Raw genomic sequence first — 21,345 nt, forward strand, 5'->3', positions numbered from 1 at the left:
ATAAAGTAAGTTTCTCCTTGCTCCTTTGGACTTTCCCTCCTGGAGCCGGACTTGGGGGTTTCTGTTTCGCTGCTGTCCGATGCACTGCAGTTGATACTGGATCAGATTGTTTCCTCGGCGTTCTGACGCTTTCAGAGTGCTGACTGAAACTGACTAATAAGACAAGGTGTAAGAGCCAGAATACATGAAAAGGATCAGACCAGCGTCTGGGAAGCTAGGGTTCAGGGAACCATATACTAATGAAGTAAGTGACACTTATACAGTGGCATGCAAAAGTTTGGGCACCCCGGTCAAAATTTCTGTTACTGTGAATAGATAAGCGAGTAAAATATGAACTGATTTCCAAAAGGCATAAAGTTTGAGATAACACATTTCTTTAATATTTTAAGCAAAATTACTTTTTTATTTCCATCTTTTACAGTTTCAAAATAACAAAAAAGGAAAAAGCCCCAAAGCAAATGTTTGGGCACTCTGCATGGTCAGCACTTAGTAACACCCCCTTTGGCAAGTATTACAGCTGTCTGTAGCCAGATAAGAGTCTATCTGAAAAGTTCAAAGGAACATCTAAACAAGCCTGATGCATTTTGGAAACAAGTCCTATGGACTGATGAAATTAAAATAGAACTTTTTGGCTGCAATGAGAAAAGGTATGTTTGGAGAAAAAAGGGTGCAGAATTTCATGAAAAGAACCCCTCTCCAACTGTTAAGCACAGGGGTGGACCGATCATGCTTTGGGCTTGTGTTGCAGCCAGTGGCACAGGGAATATTTACTGGTAGAGGGAAGAATGAATTCAATTAAATACCAACAAATTCTGGAAGCAAACATCACACCGTCTGTAAAAAAGCCAAAGATGAAAAGAGGATGGCTTCTACAACAGGATAATGATCCTAAACACACCTCAAAATCCACAATGGACTACCTCAAGAGGTGCAAGCTAAAGGTTTTGCCATGGCCCTCACAGTCCCCCGACCTAAACGTCATCAAAAATCTATGGATAGACCTCAAAAGAGCGGTGAATGCAAGACGGCCCAAGAATCTCACAGAACTAGAAGCCTTTTGCAAGGAAGATTGGGCAAAAATCCCCCAAACAAGAATTGAAAGACTCTTAGCTGGCTACAAAAAGCGTTTACAAGCTGTGATACTTGCCAAAGGGGGTGTTACTAAGTACTGCCATGCAGGGTGCCCAAACTTTTGCTTCGGACCCTTTTCCTTTTTTGTTATTTTGAAACTGTAAAAGATGGAAATAAAAAAGTTTTCTAGCTTAAAATATTAAAGAAATGTGTCATCTTTAACTTTATGCCTTTTGGAAATCAGTTCATCTTTTACTCGCCTACTTATTCACAGTAACAGAAATTTTGACCAGGGGTGCCCAAACTTTTGCATGCCACTGTAGGTCTGGACGCATAAAATGCTGATAGCTAAAACAGGAGAAATTAGACTAAAGAAACAGGTAAGGTAATAGTGTGGCCAATTAAACCTACAGGATGCTGTAGTGAAAACTGGTAGGTTGATAGAACAAAACAAGACGGAGCAAGGTGCGTCTTTTCCTGATCCAGAAAGAGAAATCACCACATGTAAAGAAAAGTAACACTGGAAATCATACAATGTGTTTAAATCATACAGAAAAGCTGCAGAGACAACTTGCTGCACAGAGAGGAATAATATGTGTTTTTGGATCTGAGAGAGGGGAAGAGAATGAACATGGATTGAAATGAGCCTCAGGGTAGAGGTGGCACCCTTTCAAAACGGCGATGCAGAGAAATTTCTTCAGCCAAATGGTCGTAAATTTGTTACCACATGCAGCTGTGGAGGCCAGGTCATTGGGTGTATTTAAGGCAGAGATTGATAGGTTCTTGATTGGACATGGCATCAAAGGGTATGGGGATGACTGGAAGAATTGGATCAGCCCATGATTGAATGGCGGAGCAGACCTGATGGGCCGAATGGCCTACTTTTGCTCCTATATCTTACGGTCTAATCATTTTCCTAAGTACCCATGCCTCAGTATGTGTAGGGTCACTAAGATCAAACAGTTCCAACATCTTTCCAGATTTGTCGCTGCTATGAGACACTAATGTTCTTAACCATCTATTTGTGAGTTCTGGCTCTAAATGATTGCAATCTAATGTTGATCCATACACCCCTTGGAACACCATCCACAAATAGAACACAAATGCAGCAGGTTGTTCTCCTCTTCTCTGATAACATTTGGCTAGTGTGTCTACCAGGTCCTCTCTGTTAATACCCATAACCTTCAATATTGCATTCTTTAATTCCTCATTTATTTCCCAAATATGTTGCTGTGCTTCTGGCAAAGTGGAGTGTATGTTCCGATACAACCATATTATAACCAATCTCGTTTCCTCATTTATCATTTAAACTGTGTATTGCTCTCTGGTAACTAATTACTTGGAACAACTCTCTAGAAGCATCTGTGTCACATATGTCCCGATATTATAAGACATAGGACAGAATTAGGCCATCTAGCCCATTTGCAATTTTCCAGTCATCTGGTACAATGCCAGAATCTATCGATTCTTGAAAGATCATTCTTAATGCCTCCACAATCTCTCCAGCTACTTCCTTCAGAACCCGAGGGTGCATTCCATCAGGTCCAGGAGATTTATCCACCCTCAGACCATTAAGCTTCCTGAGCACCTTTTCAGTCATAATTTTCACTGCACAAACTTCACTTCCCTGACACTCTTGAATGTCTATATACTGCAGATGTCTTCCACTGTGAAGACTGATGCAAAATACGCATTCAGTTCCTCTGCCATCTCTGCATCTCTCATTACAATATCTCCAGCACCATTTTGTATTGGTCCTATATCTACTCTCAACCCTATTTTACTGTTTATATACTTAAAAAAGCTTTTAGTATCTTCTTTGATATTAGTCACCAGCTTCCTCTCATAATTCATCTTTTCCTTCCTAATGACCTAATTAGTTTCCTTCTGCAAGTCTTTAAAAGCTTCCCAATCTTCCCAATAGCTCTGGTTTCCTTGTATGCCCTCTCTTTTCCTTTTAATTTGGCTCTGACTTCACTTGTCAGCCATGGTAGTGTCCTTCTTCCCTTTGAAAATTTCTTCCTATTTGGAATATATCTGTCTGGCACTTCCCTTGTTTTTCACAGGAACTCCAGCCATTGATGCTCTGCTGTCCTAACTGCAAATGTCCCTTTCCAGTCAACTTCAGCCAGTTCCCCTCTCATGCCATTGTAATTTCCTTTATTCTGAAATGCTGAAATACCAACACATTGGATTTTATTTTTTCCTCTCATATTTCAACCTGAACGATCATATTGTGATTAGAGCATGGGCAAAGTAAGTGCAGGAGTTGGGTTTTAACTCACAGGCAGCTAAAGTGATTTCCCTCTGATAAAATATATGCGATATCATGTGGGAAATGCAGGTCGGGGTAGAAGTCAGCAAAAGGATTATAGAAGAGAAGTAACACAGTGCTCAGTGTTTACTTGTGTATGAGGAATAACTTACAAAACTTCTTTGCTTCAAAGTACAGTATTAACATATTTTTCCTCATTTTTTTCTGATTCTGAGTATTTTGTTAACAGTTTAACCCTTCAGAACAAGAGATTTTCTGAAATGGTTTAAAGTGTGAATAGCTTGTATAGTTTGTGTTAAGTGTGGCCACATGTGAGTTCACTGGAGAGGTAGAGAGTGTGTGTGTGAGAGAGGGAGAGAGCAAATATTGTTTTGTGTTTGCTCAATTGATACTGGGAATTTCAAATTTCTTGTGCTCTAGACAAAAGTGAAATGTTTTACTCTGGAGTAAATTCACTTTTGTATTTTAGACAGTGTTCATTTGTCAGATCCCCATGTAGCAACTTTCCCCCTTCTTTGGTACTTTGCAGGATGTGTGAATGTTTTTATGGTGAGAATTAGTTGTTTATTCTAAGTTTAGCAGTTACTTAAAAGGAAGAACAGTACAAGTATGGATTTTTGTTTTGTCTTGTCTGTGTTTTTAGTTTGTGTTTCTTTATTTTTTTTTCTTGAAATTAGCCAAGTGAAATCTGGGTTAAGTAAACTGGAAATTTATGCACCTGTATTCCAGATATGATACGCCCACATTTCTGAGGGAAATGGGCAATTGGGGGAAATTACTCATTGGTAGATAATCAAATTGGGAATTTGAAAGATTCAAATATTTTTTAGAGCAATTTTAAAAGTTGCTTTACTAATAAGGCTGATTTATTTTATAGAACATAAAAGATGTTGCCTGAGACCTTCGACATATTGATTTTAAGTTTGAGATTCCTTGGAAAATAGTTTTGATGCAAAGTGTTTTATCATGCAAATTGCATATGGGAGAAGGTAAGGGGTTTCTCTAGGGCTCGACTCTAATACTGCATGTGGATGACATCCTGTTGACCTTCTCAAGCAAGGGAACCTGTGAGCAGGGCTCCCTTTATTTACTGCACAAATTAGCTGCAAAAGGACATAAGTCTCAAAATAAAAGTTGCAATTTGTGCCATCAGAAAATGCGCAAAAGTACCAGTTGGAGGCTGGTACGAGTGAGAAATGAAAATGGGAAAAGATGGGTTGCCAGCAACATAAAGGCTTGTGGCTGCACCTGGATGGACGTGTGGTTACCCCAGGAGAATTGATACCATAGATTCCACAACTGTGTTCACAAGTTCACACATACGGGAAAAAGGAGGATGATTGATTTACACCACACGCTGCATCCATAAAGCAAACAGCATTATGAAGGACCCCACGCACCCCTCATACAAACTCTTCCCCCTCCTGCCATCTGGCAAAAGGCACCGAAGCATTCGGGCTCTCACAACCAGACCATGTAACAGTTTCTTCCCCCAAGTCATCAGACTCCTCAATACCCAGAGGCTGGACTGACACCAACCTACTGCCCTCTACTGTGCCTATTGTCTCGTTTATTATTTATTGTAATGCCTGCACTGTTTTGTGCACTTTATGCAGTCCTGGGTGGGTCTGTAGTCTAGTGTAGCTTTGTGTTGTTTTACATAGTTCAGTGTAGTTTTTGTATTGTTCATGTAGCACCATGGTCCTGAAAAACATTGGCTCGTTTTTACTGTGTACTGTACCAGCAGTTATGGTCGAAATGACAATAAAAAGTGACTTGACTTGACTTGATCAAGTAGATCAGACCTGGTATGCTCCACGCATTTCCCAACAGCAGGATAAATATGTAAGGAATGTATGATATGTGTCTTACAAAATCCTGGAAAGTTGGTACAGGTTACAGGAGCCTACACCCCGATGGCAGATGGGCTGTTTGTGCATTTCCCAATGGACTTTATTGAACTATCGCTATGTGAAGGATATAGGTATATATTTGTTACTACTGTTGTATTTTTGTGGTGGGTTGAAGCATTTCCTTCTAGGAAAAATGATGCAGTTACAATGGCCAATGTTGGTTAAAGGAAATAATCTTAAAATTTGGGATTCCTTGGAAACTATCCAGTTACAATGGTACCCATTTTACTGGTAAGGTAATTAAGGAAGAATGTAAACACGAGGAATTCTGCAGATGCTGGAAATTCAAGCAACACACATCAAAGTTGCTGGTGAATGCAGCGGGCCAAGCAGCATCTATAGGAAGAGGTATAGTCGACATTTTGGGCCAAGAAAGGTCTCGGCCCGAAACGTCAACTGTACCTCTTCCTATAGATGCTGCCTGGCCTGCTGCATTCACCAGCAACTTTGATGTGTGTTGTAAGGAAGAATGTGAAGCTGATTCATTGCAACTGCAATCCTCAGTCAGCAGGTTTAGTAGAAAAGTGGCTTGAACAATTAAGAACAAACTGAGAAAATTCTGTCTATCCCTACATGAAATTATAATGAGCTGATCTTTGCACTTGCCATCTAATGCACCCCTGGCAATGAAGCAATTGGGTGTACATAATCTGGATGAGAATATGCTGAATTATTGTATAGCCTTAACAAAGAGCCTTACTAAATATCATCAGCAGGTGAAAGAAGCCCAGCAGCCTACAGCAGACATTAACTGGCACAATATTGAGTCTGGAGGCCATGTAGTGCTACAGACATTTAAAAGAAAGAGCTGCCTGGATCCTTGCTTTGAGGGGCCGGTTCAGGTGCTGTTTGTCACCAATACGGCCATGAGGGTAAGAGGGAGACTGACCTGGATCTATGCCTCTCACTGTAAGAAGATGCCTGATGATGTAATATCACAATGAGGCAGTTAACTATGTTATTGGCAATGGTGGTTATCCGCTACCTGACAGAGGGATACACCTGGAATACCGTATAGTGCAAGGCATATGAATATACCATCAGAACTAATGTATGAAGCTGCTGGCGGTCCCAGTACATGCAGAGATGGGTGTACCCTTTCTACTGGTATCACTTCATAAGGAGGAGCAGAAGCTTATAACTCCTTCATGCTGCCATCATTCAGCCCCTCATTCTTTGGAAAACAGTGGAATTGTTCAGAGGCCCCAATATCACCAGACTCTTTAAGAGGTAATGAGGGAAATTAAACCAAGTGAACAGATTGCTGAATGATATTGAGGGGCCTATTTCTACGTGGAAAAACACTTTTGTTGGTGCTCCCCAAATATAATCTGACTAAAGTAAGACCCCTGAATTGCGTGTTTTCCTGCTGCCAGTTTCTCAGTGCTGCTGTAAGAAAATGGGAGTCAGTTCATGGGCCAGAGTTAACGTGATAACCAAAGTACTGAATGGACGGCTGGTAAAAGAGCTTCGCAAGGGGTGCCTTGAGCATTAAATGACCAATACTGGATGTGTGGTGACTGAGTGTATCTGTGGCTCCCTCGGAGTTGGATGGGCTGCTGTTATTCAGGGTATGTGGTACCCTTCCTGCATCATATGTATGGTTTGGGACACCAATAGCATCATATACAAAGGAGGAAATGGCACATTACTGAAGCCAGAAGGTTCTGGATGATAGCGTTCCCTCAATATGGGATGGGAAAAGCTGTCAGGAATTGATTAATTTGGCTTCTCCCCTTGCGAAATTGGCAAACAATACGCTGACTCCCATGAGGTACAACCATCCCTGGTAGGAGTGGTGGTGAATTACCACTTGCAAGTAATAAAGGTGTTTGATAGAGATGCACTCAGTGTTGGTATTGTGTTTTGTGTGACTTAGCGGAGAGATACTCGATATTGGAACGATGTTGAAGCCAATTGTTAAGGATGTGGCTTCGGGGTACTTGGAGGAACATGCTAAATAGGCCATAGTCAGCATGGTTTCCTGAAGGGAAGATCTTGCCTGACTAATCTGTTGGAATTATTTGAAGAAATAACAAGCAGGATGGACAAAGGAGATGGTGGATGTTGTGTACTTGGATTTTCAGAAGGCTTTTGACAAGATACTACACAAGAGGCTGCTTGACAACCTATGAGTCCATAGTGTGAAAGGAAAGATACTGGCATGGATAAAGCAGTGGCCAATTGGCAGGAGAGACAGTGGGAATAAAGGGAACCTTTCCAGGCTGGCTACCGGTGACTATAGAAACCATAGAAACTACAGCACAGAAACAGGCCTTTTGGCCCTTCTTGGCTGTGCCGAACCATTTTCTGCCTAGTCCCACTGATCTGCACACGGACCATATCCCTCCATACACCTCCCATCCATGTATCTGTCCAATTTATTCTTAAATGTTAAAAAAGAACCCGCATTTACCACCTCGTCTGGCAGCTCATTCCATACTCCCACCACTCTCTGTGTGAAGAAGCCCCACCCCCAATGTTCCCTTTAAACTTTTTCCCCCTCACCCTTAACCCATGTCCTCTGGTTTTTTTCTCCCCTTGCCTCAGTGGAAAAAGCCTGCTTGCATTCACTCTATCAATACCCATCATAATTTTATATACCTCTATCAAATCTCCCCTCATTCTTCTACGCTCCAGGGAATAAAGTCCTAACCTATTCAACCTTTCTCTGTAACTGAGTTTCTCAAGTCCCGGCAACATCCTTGTAAACTTTCTCTGCACTCTTTCAACCTTACTTATATCCTTCCTGTAATTTGGTGACCAAAACTGAACACAATACTCCAGATTCGGCCTCACCAATGCCTTATACAACCTCATCATAACATTCCAGCTCTTATACTCAATACTTTGATTAATAAAGGCCAATGGACCAAAAGCTCTCTTTACGACCCTATCTACCTGTGACGCCACGTTTAGGGAATTTTGTATCTGTATTCCCAGATCCCTCTGTTCCACTGCACTCCTCAGTGCCTTACCATTAACCCTGTATGTTCTACCTTGGTTTGCCCTTCCAACATGCAATACCTCACACTTGTCTGTATTAAACTCCATCTGCCATTTTTCAGCCCATTTTTCCAGCTGGTCCAAGTCCCTCTGCAGGCTCTGAAAACCTTCCTCACTGTCTACTACACCTCCAATCTTTGTATCATCAGCAAATTTGCTGATCCAATTTACCACATTATCATCCAGATCATTGATTATAGATGACAAATAACAATGGACCCAGCACTGATCCCTGTGGCACACCACTAGTCACTGGCCTCCACTCGGAGAAGCAATTCTCTACTACCACTCTTTGGCTTCTTCCATTGAGCCAATGTCTAATCCAATTTACCACCTCTCCATGTATACCTAGCAAATGAATTTTCCTAACTAACCTCCCATGCGGGACCTTGTCAAAGGCCTTACTGAAGTCCATGTAGACAATATCAACTGCCTTCCCTTCATCCACTTTCCTGGTAACCTCCTCGAAAAACTTCAATAGATTGGTCAAACATGACCTACCATGCACAAAGCCATGTTGACTCTCCCTACTAAGTCCCTGTCTATCCAAATGCTTGTAGATTCTGTCTCTTAGTACTCCCTCCAATAACTTACCTACTACTGACGTTAAACTTACTAGCCTATAATTTCCCGGATTACTTTTCGATCCTTTTTTAAACAATGGGACAACATGAGCCATTCTCCAATCCTCCGGCACCTCACCTATAGACAGTGACATTTTAAATATTTCTGCCAGGGCCCCTGCAATTTCAACACTAGTCTCCTTCAAGGTCCAAGGGAACACCCTGTCAGGTCCCGGAGATTTATCCACTTTAATTTTCCTCAAGACAGCAAGGACCTCCTCCTTTTTGATCTGTACAGTTTCCATGATCTCACTATTTGTTTCCCTTAATTCCATAGACTTCATGCCAGTTTCCTTAGTAAATACAGACGCAAAAAACCTGTTTAAGATCTCCCCCATTTCCTTTGGTTCTGCACATATGACCACTCTGATCTTCAAGAGGACCAATTTTATCCCTTACAATCCTTTTGCTCTTAATATACCTGTAAAAGCTCTTTGGATTATCCTTCACTTTGACTGCCAAGGCAACCTCATGTCTTCTTTTAGCCCTCCTGATTTCTTTCTTAAGTATTTTCTTGCACTTCTTATACTCCTCAAGCACCTTATTTACTCCCTGCTTCCTATACATGTCATACAACTCCCTCTTCTTCTTTATCAGAGTTGCAATATCCCTTGAGAACCAAGGTTCCTTATTCCTATTCACTTTGCCTTTAATCCTGACAGGAACATACAAATTCGGTGGTGTTCCACAGGGGTCTGTGTTTGGGCCACTTTATTTTACATTATAGATCAATACTTGAAGGAATTGATGGCTTTGGTCAAGTTTATGGACGGTACAAAGATGGGTAGAGGGACAGGTAGTTTTGAGGAATCAAAGAAGGTACAAAATTATTTTGACAGTTTAGGAAGATGGGCAAGGAAGTACCAGATAGATTACAATGTTGGGAAGTGTATAGTCATGCACTTTTTAGAAGAACTAAAAGGGTATACTATTTTCTTTGGAGAGAAAAATTCAAAAATCTGAGGCGCAAAGGGATTCCTCATGCAGGATTTCCTAAAGGTTAAATTGCAGCTTGAGTCAGTGGCAAGGAAGGCAAATGCAATGCTAACATTCATTTTGAGAGGGCTAGAATATAAAAGAAAGATGTAATGTTGAGGCTTTAAAAGCATTAGTGAGGCCTCACTTGGAGTAATCTGAGCAGTTCTGGGCCCCTATCAGAGAGAGGTTGTGTGTGTGGTGACACTTTCAGGCTGCCACCAGCACATCCTCAGACTATATTGGTCGTTGACGCAAGTGATGCATTTCACCTTCCGTTTTGATGTCTTGATGTACATGTGATAAATAAAACTAATCTTTAATCTTTATCATTGCTGCCTGGAATTTATAACATGAGTTTTTATCTACTTTTGTCCCCACCAAAGCACTTAACATCTTCTTCATCTTCCCATGTTCTGAAACGTCACCTGGAAATCTTCAACTACGATGTTTTACTTCTTCATGAGTACAGATGGAAAGAACTAAATTATTCTATTTCTTATGACTTTGTCCATCTCCAGAATTTTAGCAAATTACATGAAATTACCAGCCTCAATATCTTTCTCCTTGGTGAATACGGATGAAAAATAATCAGTTAAGAGTTTACCCACTTCTTTTGGGTGCACATTCCTATCTCCATATGCTTTTCTAAGTTTCTCACTATGTGCACTTATCACTGCTGCTTCTAAGTAGCTCATCCCCTTCCTCAACCTCTATCCTCCACAACCCACTTTGTTAAAATCGGACAACACACATAAAAGTTGCTGGTTGCTTGAAATCCCAGCATCTGCAGATTTCCTCGTGTTTGCGTTGTTATAATTGAGTATCCCGCTTTCGTTTCTCTGAGACCAAACGTTTGACAGCCCATTTCCCTCCGCTGGTGCTGACTGGCCGCCGATTTCATCCAGCAAGTTGTGGTTTGGCTCATATTCCAGTGCCTGCAGTTTTTGCACCTTCATTTCTCCAGGATTTGATTAATATACCAGAGAAAGAGTCGAAGCGGCCGGGAGTGAAACAAGGTTGTATCACAAATGTCGGGTCCATGAGAGGGCCAGAAGGATCTTTGATCTGAAGTTTGGTGTAGAGAGAAAGCTGAGCACTCTGAATTCAGCCGATGTGTTCGTGGCGAGGGGTGGCAGACATCTAGAAACACAGAAAACCTACAGCATAATACAGGCCTTTCGGCCCACACAGCTGTGCCGGACATGTCCTTGTTCAAAACAAAAGAAGAATGGGAGCCCTCAGACATTGCAATGAGGCTGGAGGTGTGAAACACTGCAGTTTATTCTGCGAGGACAACACGGCCGCGACGCCCGTGGGAAAGCCCCCGCCCCCCGCTCCTCGGCTGACGTAGTCAGCGCCCGCAGCGGCTGCGCACGCATTCGCTCGGCTCCGGCCGTTTGCGGTGTGAGACGGCGGCGATGGGCGCAGTTGTTTGCGGCTTATTTGTTGTTCGTTAAGCTGCGGCGTGGAGCTGGTTGTTTGGCGCGTCTGGTGAGTTGTTGAAAACCTATTAGCCGCGGACAGTGGGGTTGAGGCCTCGGCGTGGCGCGGACTGGGAAATGGTATTCTCGCTCTTTGGTCTCGGCTGTGATTCAGGAGGCCCCGAATGGAAGTGACTGAGAAGCGGCCGGTCTCTCTCTCTCCCCTCGACACACCCCGGTCCATAATCTTCACCCTAATCTCCCCTACTGACTCCCTGACGCAGTTAACTAACCTTGTCCTTTTCGCAGTGTAGCCCACCGCACTTAGAGCCCTCATGCAAGCCTCCCGTTTCCTCACCAATACCATCAGTTGTAGAGAATAAGACAAAGGGACCTGCAAGTACATTGTAAATGCCTCAGTGCCGTCTCACCGCTCTGCTCAGTAATTCCTCTGTTGGTATTCACCCTGAAAGATTCACCTCCGCTTTATTTTGACATATTTGATTTGTTTTTATTTTACTCACGCAGATATGTTGGTAAATTGATTTATTACCGTCATGTGCACCAATGTACAGTGAAAAATTCTGTCCGTGCAGGTCACTTCATTACAACATTATATTGACGTTCTACCAGAGAAAACAGTAACAGAATATACAACAGAGAAAGTACACAGTGTGGGCAGACAATAAGGTGCAAGGCCATGACAACATGTACTGTGAAGACAAGTCCATCCTATTGGACTATCATCTGAAAACAGCTGGGTAGAAGCTGTCCTTGAGCCTGGTGGTACATGCTTTCAGACTTCTGTCTCATTTGCCCGATGAAAGGAGGAGAAGCGAAATTGATTATGTTGGTTCCTTTACCATGGCTGTGTGAGGAGTATTGGCAGAGTCCATGGAGGTGAAGCTGCCTTATGTGATGTGCTCAATTCTCTGTAGTTACTTGCTGTCACAGGCAGAGTTGTTAATATACCCGATAGGATACTTTCTATGGTACATCAATATAAACTGGTGAGGATCAAAGGGGACACATGCCGAATTATTTTCACCTACTGAGGAAGTAGTGCACTGGTGAGATTTGCTGACAGTGGCCTGACTTGGACTATGACAGGCTACTAATGATGTTTGCTCCTAGAAACTTAAAAGTTCTCAAACTCAAACCTCATCACCCTTGACATAATCTGCAGTATGTACACCATCTCCCTTCCTGAAGTCAATAACATACTCTTGTATTGCTGACGTTTATGGAAAGCTCGTCATGACACCATGCTACTAAGCCCTCTATCCCTTTCCCGTCCTCCAATTTATCACTATTAAAATTTGGCCCACTTAAGGTGGTGTCATCTGCAAGCTTGCAGATGCACTAGGCCGCAATCCTGATTGAGAAGTTGCAGAACCTGGGCCTCTACCTCCCTCTGCAGTTGGATCCTCGAAGACCACAGTCTGTGCGGATTGGTGGTAACATCTCCTCCTCGTTGACAATCAACACTGGCGCACCTCAAGGGTGTGTACTTAGCCCACTACTCTACTCTCTGTACATGCATGACTGTGTGGCTAGGCATAACTCAAATACCATATACAAGTTTGCTGATGATACAACCATTGTTGGAAGAATCTCAGCTGGTGATGAGAGGACGTACAGGAGTGAGATATGCCAACTAGTGGAATGGTGCAGCAGCAACAATCTGGCAATCAACGCCAGTAAGATGAAAGAGCTGATTGTGGACTTCAGGAAGGGTAAGACGAAGGAAAACATACCAAACCTCATAGAGGGATCAGAAGTGGAGAGAGTGAGTAGCTTCAAGTTCTTGGGTGTCAAGATCTCTGAGGATCTAACCTGGTCCCAGCATATTGGTGTAGGCATAAAGAAGGCAAGACAGCAGATATACTTTATTGGGAGTTTGAAGAGATTTGGCATGTCAACAAATACACTCAAAAACTTCTATAATTGTACCATGGAGAGCATTCTGACAGGCTGCATCACCGTCTGGTATGGAGGGGCTACTGCACAGGACCGAAAGAAGCCGCAGAAGGTTGTAAATCTTGTCAGCTCCATCTTGGGCACTAGCCTACAAAGTACCCAGGACATCTTTAGGGAGCGGTGTCTCAGAAAGACATTATTAAGGACCTCCAGCACCCAGGCATGGCCTTTTCTCACTGTTACCATCAGGCAGGAGATAACAGAAGCCTGAAGGCACACACTCAGCGATTCAGGAACAGCTTCTTCCCCTCTGCCATCCAATTCCTGAATAGACTTTGAAGCTTTGGACACTACCTCACTTCTTTTAATATACAGTATTTCTGTTTTTGCACATTTAAAAAAATCTATTCAATATACGTAATTGATTTGTTTATTTATTATTATGTTTTATTTTATTTTTTTCCCTCTCTGCTAGATTATGTATTACATTGAACTGCTGCTGCTAAGTTAACAAATTTCACGTCACATGCCAGTGATAATAAACCTGATTCGGATTCTGATTCTTCTGTGTGTATAGGGAGTAGAGTGCGATGCTGACAATCCAGCCAGTGTTGAGAATGATTGAGATGTAGTGCCTTCTTATCCTTACAGATTGGTCTGTGGTTAGGAAGTTAAGGAACTAGTTCCAAAGGGAGGCTTAGGAATTTGGAGATGATCGGTTATATTAGCTAAAGTGAATAGCATATTAGGCTCTTGAAGTTTGCTACGGCATAGTAGTTACACACAAGGATGTTTGCTTCACTTGTGTCATGATAAGTCTGAACAAATGCTTTGGTTCATCGCCTTCTGTTTGTCATGTGTCATCTTGATTGTAAATTGTTTGCATTAGGAATGCTGCTACAAGACAAATATCAATCTTAAATGATTCCAGTGAATATCAATCTTAAATGATTCCAGTGAATTATTCCATCAGCATTTACTATTTATTGGAGGTACCAGAAAGAATGATGTTGTTCCTCTTGGCTTTACGGGAAAATGCTAAGATTGATTTGGTGCGAATGAATGTGAATTCCAGGAACTAAGTAGTAAGGAAATTATTGGAGAAGGTAGTTAGGATAGGATCTATTTGCATCAGGAAAATTATATATTAATAAGTATAGCTTTGACTGGGGAGGGGGAGGGAGGGTTTTATATTCCAGGTCAGATTGCAGATCTTTGAGCCTGAGTTCCTTGAGCAACCAACACTTGGCTGCAGTTATGGTCACCGGGAACCCCAATGGGATCCACCAACTCTCACATCATGCAGCTACCATACATTACCTGATCTTGCATCCATATTTTATGTAATTTGGTGTATTTTTAATTAACTATATTAAAGAAAACCTTACCTGTTCTTACCTGTGCCTCCTTGCCGAAGCCTTTCAATCCAAAGCCCCAGATCCTTGACGTCTTCACTGGCCCACTCACAGTGGCTGATCTAAAATGGCCTCCGGGACCTTGGCTTCTGCCTCTTCTCATCTAAGCCTCAGTTTCCCCACTCAAACCCTGATCCGTCGTACAATGGCCTCTTACTTAAACCTCACTTATTTTTATTGGGCTAGGTGAAACTCACACGTAACAAGGCTTGCTCTTTTCAGTGGTTCCTGCTTTTGCATAGATCTTGCTTTCGCTACTCTAAAGTGAAACTTCTTTCCAAATCCTGATAGATTCTGTCGCTCAAAATTTCCCCCCCTCCCATAACTTATCCACCACCGATGTCAGCCTGTAGTTTCCTGGCTTGTCTTTGATGCCCTTAAATAACAATATAACATCAGCTACCATCCAATCCTCCAGAATTTCAACTGTGGCTAAAGATGATGAAGTCTTCTTCTTCACGTGCCTTGCGCGTTACACGCTTGGGCGATCATGGCTCTCCACATCGAATAATTCCTTGCAGTGTCAATGATATCTCACACATTTAGATTTGTTAGTTCTTTCTGTCCATATATTTTTCTTCCTTGCCTTCCTCTTCTGCGTTTCCCAGGCATACGACCTTGAAAGGCATTCTATTTCTCCTTTTCTGATGACATGGCCCAGGAAATTAAGTTTCCTCGTATTTAATGTTCTCATTAAAGATCTTTTTGTATGGGCACGTTGGAGTACTGTCTCATTAGTTACCCTATCTCTGTATGATATTTTAAGCATTCTTCTAAGAAACCACATTTCTGTTGCTTCTAAGTTTCTTTGAAGGTCTGGTGTTATAGTCCATGTTTCGGAAGCATACAGCAAAATTGACCAGATGTAACATTTTAGTAGCCTAAGCTTTGTTGTCATAGAAATGTGTCTTGGTAAAAATGGGTTTCATTTTTTGGAAGTTGGTTTTGGCAATGGCAATTCTTCTTTTTATTTCTACTTTACTTTAGCATCTTGTGATATAAAGCTACCAAGGTAATTAAAGCTGGTCTTTTGTTCAATCTCTTGGTTACCGATGTACAGTTGGCAGTTGGGAGTATCCTGCTATTTTGATATTACCATACATTTGGTTTTTTTTTACAGTTGATGGTTAGACCAAAATCTGCACTTGTTTGTATCACTTTGTCTAGGAGGATTTGTAGGTCTTCTGCAGCGCTTGCTACTAGGGTGGTATCGTCTGCATGCCATATATCGTTGATGTTAATGCCTCCAATTTTTATCCCATCTAGTTCTTCTATTTCTCCGAGAATCATTTCGCTATAGATATTAAATAATTACGGTGAGGCAACACATCCCTGTCTAACTCCCCTTTGAATTTTAGTCCAACTGCTTATTTTATCATCAATTTTTACCGCTGCCGTTTGATTCCAGTATAAATTTTGAAGCAGTTGTTGGTCCCTCCCGTCAATGTTTAGTTTAGCGCGAATTTGAAATAATTTTTCATGGTGCACTTTGTCAAATGCTGTCGTGAAATCAATAAAATATAAAAGGGCATCATTTTGATATTCAATTACCCTTTCTGAAAGCATTCGTAGTATGGACACGACCCACCCAGCCAACACACTTTCCGTCCCTCTTCCCTCCGGGAGAAGGCTCAGGAGCCTGAAGACTCGTACGGCCAGATTTGGGAACAGCTTTTTTCCAACTGTGATAGGACTGCTGAACGGATCCTGACCTGGATCTGGGCCGTACCCTCCAAATATCCGGACCTGCCTCTCGGTTTTTTTTTTGCACTACCTTACTTTCCATTTTTCTATTTTCTATTTATGATTTATAATTTAAAATTTTAATATTTATTAATTTTTACTATTTTTAATATTTAATATTTGTAATCCAGGGAGTGGGAAGCGCAGAATCAAATATCGCTGTGATGATTGTACGTTCTAGTACCAATTGTTTGGTGACAATAAAGTATAAAGTATGAAAGTTGCATTCCTAGTTCCTCTATCCTCAATAAACCCATATTGCAGTTTAGAAGTTTCTGGTCTTAACTTGTTTTTATTTCGACTCAGAATAATTCTCAACAAAATCTTTATTATGTGACTCATAAGACTGATTGTTCTATAATTTTCACAGTCATTAGTTCCAGGAATTTTTGGCAGAGTTATAAGTACTGATTTCAAGAGATCATCAGGCAGTACACCAGACTCATATATGCCATTAAACAGTTCAGAAAGAGTTTCTATGCCCAGATCTTCTAGGGCTTGTATCATTTCCACTGAAATTTCATCAGGTCCAGTGGCTTTACCATGTTTCATGCTTTTCATTGCTTTAGTTATTTCTTCTTTAGTAATAGGTGGGCCAGAATTAGGGTGTTTAATATCTGGGGGTTCTCCTCTATTATCTTCAAAAAAGCTGCTCTAAATACTGAATCCACGTCTCACATACTTTATCTGGATCTGTTAGTATGGATCTGTCTGCTGATCTTATGCATCCTGTAGAGGAGGTTTTCTTAATTCTAGTAATTTCCTTAATTTTCTTGTGCATTTCTTTGCTGTCGTTAATATGGCCTTCTACTTCATTGCATTTTTGATTCTGCCATTCTTCCTTTGCAATATTGCACAATTGGTCTGTCTGTCTAGCTCTCTGTATTGCACTTCATTATTCTTCACTAACCTTCTTTGTTCCATCAGATCTAGAATTTCTTGGGTTATCCTCCCCTTGGTGTGTTGGATTTCTTGTACTGGGATTATCTCCTCTGCTGATTGCTGATATTTAAATCTATCCCAAATAGGCATTGTTTCATTTTCATTGGTGTTCTTCTACAGCTGTTTTGAATTGTTGTTTAAGTATGCTATCATTTTTAAGTTCTCCCAACAAATACTTTTTTCTCTTTTTTTCCAAGTTTTAGTTTCTTTAATTTTGTTTTGATGGTAGCTATTACTGGATGGTGATCTGAACCACAGTCTGCTCCTAGGTAGGCTTTAGAATTTGTGATATTATTTCTAAAGCGTTCATTGATGGTAATGAAATCTATTTGATTCCTTTTTCTATCTCCAGATCAAATCCAAGTACACAATCTACGTGGATGGTTTTTATACCAAATATTGGTGATCACTTGGTTGTTTCTGACACACCAATCAGTAAACCTTTCTCCATTTCATTTTTCTCCCCTAATCCAAAATGTCCTATGATGTTACCAATCCTTTCCTGTCCAACTTTGGAGTTAAAATCTCTCATGACTAGTTTTATATCCTGAGATTTACATTGCTCATAAGCACTGTTGAGATCTCCATAAAACTTGTTGATATCCTCTTCATCTGCATCATTTGTTGGCGCATAGGCTTGGATTATGCTAATGTTAAAAGGGTTACCCCCTTAATTTAACTGAAAACCAGTCAGATATCGCCCAATATCCCACAAGACATCTTGATACTTGCAGAGATGCAATATCTCTGCAAAATCTGCATCATTTTCTTTCCTAGCTTCCACAAGGGCCGAAGCAAGCGTGTAGATGCTGCTAGACTTGCTGAGTTCCTCCAGCATTTTATGTGTGGTGCCCTGCTCTGTGGTAATTTTTATATGGCCTAGCACATCACAGCGCACTTGGATCAGTTCCATAATTTCTATGATCTTGGAGTCATAAAACACTACAGCACAAAAACAGGCCATTTGGCCTATCTAGTTTGTGCCAACCTGGTCTTCTGTCTAGTTCCATTTAACTGCATCCAGATAGTAGCCCTCCATATCCCTCATCCATGTACCTATCCAAACTTCTCAAAGATGTTACAATTGAACCCTCGTCTACAGCTTTAACTTGCATCTCATTCCACCCTCTGAGTGAAGAAGTTCCTCTTCCGACAATTAGTCTGACCTCAGTGGTTGGGAATATGTTGGGGTCTATTGATTAGGATGTAGTTTTAGGGTACTTAGAGATACGCGATAAAATAGACCAAAGTCAACATGGTTTCCTTGAGAGAAAGTCTTACCTGACAAATCTGTTGGCATTCTTTGAAGAAATAATAAGCAGGATATACAAAGGAGAATCAGTGGATGTTTTGAACTTGGATTTTCAGAAGGGCTTTGACAAGGTGCCACACGTAAGGCTGCTTAACAACTAACTTTAGGGAACTCTGCATGATATGATATTACAGGAAAGACACTAGTATGAGTAGAGCATTGGCTGATTGGCAGGAGGCTAAAAGTGGAAATAAAGGGAGCCTTTTCTGGTTTGCAGCTGGTGACTAGTTGTGTTCCACAGGGGTCTGTTGGGACTGCTTTTTATGTTATCCCAGTGATTTGGATGATGGAGCTGATGGCTTTGTGGCCAAGTTAGCAGACCGTTTGAAAATAGGTGGAGAGGCAGGGAGGCTGTAGAAGGACTTAGGTTAGAAGATTGGGCTGAGAAGTGAGAGAATACAGTGTCCAGAAGTGTATGGTCATGCACTTTGTTAGAAGAAATAAAAACGTAAAACAGTTGCTAAATGGAGAGAAAGTTCAAAAATTGGAGGTGCAAAAGGACTTGGAAGTCCTCGTGCAGAGTTCCCTAAAGTTAGTTTACAGGTTGAGCTGATGGTGAGGAAGGCAAATGCGATATCGGCATTCACTTTGAAAGGACTACAATATAAAAGCAAGAATGCAATTTTGAGGCTTTATAGGGTACTGGTGAGGCCTAACTTGGAGTATTCTGAGCAATTTTGGGCCCCTCATCTAAGAAAGAATGTGCTGACATTGGAGAGGGTTCAAAGGAGGTTCATGAGAATAATTCTGGGATCAAAATTTTATCATATGATGGACGTTGATAGCTTTGGGCCTGTATTCACTGGAATTCGGAAGAATGAGAGGTGTTCTCATGAAACCTATCAAATGTTGAAAGGCCTCAATGGAGAGGATTTTTCCTAAGGTGGGGGAATCTTAAGACCAGAGGACATGGCTCAGAATAAAGGAGCTTCATTTGCAATGGAGATGAAGTGGAATTTCTTTAGTCAGAGAGTGGTGAACGTGTGGAATTCGTTGCCACAGGCGGCTATGGAGGCCAAGTCATTGGATATCTTTGAAACAGAGGTTGATTGATTCTTGATTAGTCAAGGCATGAAGGTTACAGAGAGAAGGCAGGAGATTGGAGCTGAGAGGGAAATAGATCAGCCATGATGAAATGATGGAGCAGACCTGATGGGCCCAATGGCCTAATTCTGCTCCTATATCTTATATAGAGCTGGTGCAGTGATAACAGCTTGATGCTTAATGTCACCAAATCCAAGGAGATGATCGTCGATTTCAGACGGTCTCAGCCTGAGCACACACCCCTCAGCATCAGCGGCTCCACAGTGGAGAGAGTGGAAAACATCAAGTTCCTTGGGGTGCAGATCTCGGACAATCTCACCTGGTCCAGGAACACCACTGGGATTGTGAAATGGGCCCAGCAGAGATTGCACTTTCTGAGGAAGCTTAAACAAGCATCACTCCCCACTAACATCTTAACTACATTCTACAGAGGTGTGGTTGAGAGTGTGCTGACCTTTTGCATCACAACCTGGTACTCCAGCTGCAGTGCTGTCGACAAAAAAGCCTTGCAGAGGGTGGTTAGGGGAGCAGAGAAGGTTATTGGGGTCTCCCTACCTTCTGTCCAAGACCTCTTTCAGAGTCAATGCCTCCAGAAGACACGGTACATCATTAAAGACCCCTCAGACCCTCTCCATGAACTGTTTGTTCTTCTGCCATCAGGCAAACCTTACAGGAGCATCAAAACTAAAACCACAAGGCTACTAAACAGCTTCCTCCCACAGGCAGTTAGACTGCTAAATAGCTGCCCTACCTGACTCTGCTTTGGACACTTTTAATTTGCACTGGACACTTATAACTGATTTTAACTGACATGTGGCTGTTGTGTTTTACTATTTATTGTTATGTTTATTATTTAGTGTTGCGTTTGTTATGTTATGATTGCACTGCTCCTGGGAAATGCTGTCTCATTCTGCCCTGCAGAGCTGATGTACAGTTAGAATGACAATAAAGTTTTTAAAATCTTGAATCTTGAATTATGTTGTAGATCACATCTCTTTCCCCATTCTGATGTTTGGTCTGAACAACAACTAAACCTCTTGACCATGTCTGCATGCTTTTATGCATGAGTTTCTGATACATGATTGGCTGACTAGATATTTGCATTAACGGGTAGGTGGATCTAAAAAAGTGGCCACTGAGTGTATGTCAGAGGTGCTGCATATGCAGTGCCTCCATGTTATCAAAGACCCCTTCCATCTTTCTGAGCACAGTATAAGAACCAGAGCAATCAGGCTAGGTAACAGCTTCTTCCCCTAGGCTTTTAGACTGCCACCCAGCTCACATGTACACCTTTTCTGTACACCCTCTCCCCCCCCCCCCACCCCACCCATCCCCAACTCCCCAACTCATAGGTGCACTCTCATTCTGTACTGGTCACTTTTCATCTTCTACCCTTTATAATAGTGTCAGTCACATTATACTGTCTTATATAGTCAGTCTTCAGGCCATGCCACTTAGTAACTTGTGCTAATATTATTGTCTTTATATACTGAATCATAACTATATGTATTGTGTTTTGCACCTTGATACAGAAGCACAATGTTTTGTTTAGCTGTATGCATGTATATGGTTGAATGTCAATAAACTTGAACTTGTCATTAGGAATATTTAAGAAATTCTTAGATTGGAACCTGGATGATAGAAAAATAGAGGGCTATGTAGGAGGGAAGGGTTGGATTTAT

The 21,345-nt window shown here is 41.5% G+C and overlaps 1 protein-coding gene across 1 annotated transcript in view; it reads left to right on the plus strand.

The window, feature by feature from the left end:
• The first annotated feature begins 11,201 nt into the window (after positions 1-11,201).
• The window catches only part of tmem39b (transmembrane protein 39B), an 80,144-nt gene continuing 70,000 nt past the window's right edge, over positions 11,202-21,345 (plus strand). The window contains exon 1 of the mRNA XM_063035094.1: positions 11,202-11,357. The gene's annotated coding sequence lies outside the window, so the exon portion shown is untranslated. The remainder of the gene's footprint in view (positions 11,358-21,345) is intronic.

The sequence above is a fragment of the Mobula hypostoma genome, chromosome 28 (genome assembly GCF_963921235.1).
Source record: "Mobula hypostoma chromosome 28, sMobHyp1.1, whole genome shotgun sequence".
NCBI classification, from domain to species: Eukaryota; Metazoa; Chordata; class Chondrichthyes; order Myliobatiformes; family Myliobatidae; genus Mobula; species Mobula hypostoma.